General features: G+C 50.3%; 1 protein-coding gene across 5 annotated transcripts in view; it reads right to left on the bottom strand.

The window, feature by feature from the left end:
- DYRK3 (dual-specificity tyrosine-(Y)-phosphorylation regulated kinase 3) overlaps positions 1 to 1,303 on the bottom strand; it is a 16,573-nt gene that overhangs the window by 13,626 nt on the left and 1,644 nt on the right. The window lies entirely within an intron of this gene.

Below are 1,303 nucleotides of genomic sequence, written 5' to 3'. Positions count from 1 at the left end.
GAGGAGCCCGCGGCCTAGGCGCCTCGGGTTCCCTGGCGCGAGCTGCGGACGGACAGAGGGGTCCGGCGAAGGAGGGGTGAAAGTAACAGCCCGCGATCTCAGAAGGGCTGCCCGCCCCTCACGGTCCGCGGTCCCTTAAGTAGCATGTTGCATCCTGGAAGTTCTAAAACCTCCCGCTTCAATATGAATTTTAAATTAAAGAAAACATATGTGTATTGTTTTAGGCTTTCCCACCACGGGGACGACCCTCCGGGGGTTTGTGAGTTACATAAGAAAGCAATAATAATAAACCCATTTATTGACACGATGCCTCCATTTATGAACATTTGATATCAGTAACCGAGGTACCCGACGACTTTCGTCTTTTACAGACTTAGCTGGGATGCAGAATAGAAGCTGGGCCTTTGTCTGACTCCCCTGCAACAGTCAGCCACAGACGGGAAGACAGCGTAGGAAACTAAGGTCAGAGGAGCCGCGCTTCCTCATGAACGTGAAGCGGCAAAGCCTGAACTAGAAGCTTCTAACGCCTAAGCGTCCTCCTGCCGCACCAGGACCCCTGCGAGGTCCTTCCTGACGTTTTCCTTAGAATGCGTATATATGTGTCTTTTTCCTTTTCTGATGCTAAGACACCTTAGAAACACCAATGTTAAGCAGATTTCCATCGTTGGAGGTTAAAACACCCGAACACAAGTGTTTTCTTGAGAGTGGCATCCAGTCATGTTTTGTGGGTTTGTTTGTTTAAAAAAAAAAAAAAAAAAAATCCTGGAAGATGGGTGGGTGGTAAGAACCAGAACTTGTAAACCCACCAAGCACGAGGCGGTCGGACTGTCCAGATTCTGGAGTCCAGAAGACGCCAAACGTTCTCAGAATGCCGAACGCGGGCGCCACCTGGTGGGACTAGAACGCTCATTGTCCCTAATCAGTATAGCACAATTCCCATAAATCTTAAAAATTCCCATCCAAGGCTTATTTCCGTGTGACTGAAAGTCATATTCTCTGTTCTCGTTACTCCAAGTAAAAATGTCCCTAAAGAGCCAAAGTCGCTTCACTCTATATAAGAATCTATTGGTGGCCGGGCGCGGAGGCTCAAGCCTGTAATCCCAGCACTTTGGGAGGCCGAGACGGGCGGATCACGAGGTCGGGAGATCGAGACCATCCTGGCCAACACGGTGAAACCCCGTCTCTAATAAAAAATACAAAAAACTAGAGGTGGCGGGCGCCTGTAGTCCCAGCTACTCGGGAGGCTGAGGCAGGAGAATGGCGTAAACCCGGGAGGCGGAGCTTGCAGTGAGCCGAGATCCGG

This window comes from Mandrillus leucophaeus, unplaced genomic scaffold, assembly GCF_000951045.1.
Source record: "Mandrillus leucophaeus isolate KB7577 unplaced genomic scaffold, Mleu.le_1.0 Scaffold1174, whole genome shotgun sequence".
NCBI lineage: Eukaryota > Metazoa > Chordata > Mammalia > Primates > Cercopithecidae > Mandrillus > Mandrillus leucophaeus.
Note: the sequence above shows the minus strand (reverse complement) of the source record. Positions and strands in the feature narration are given on the sequence as shown.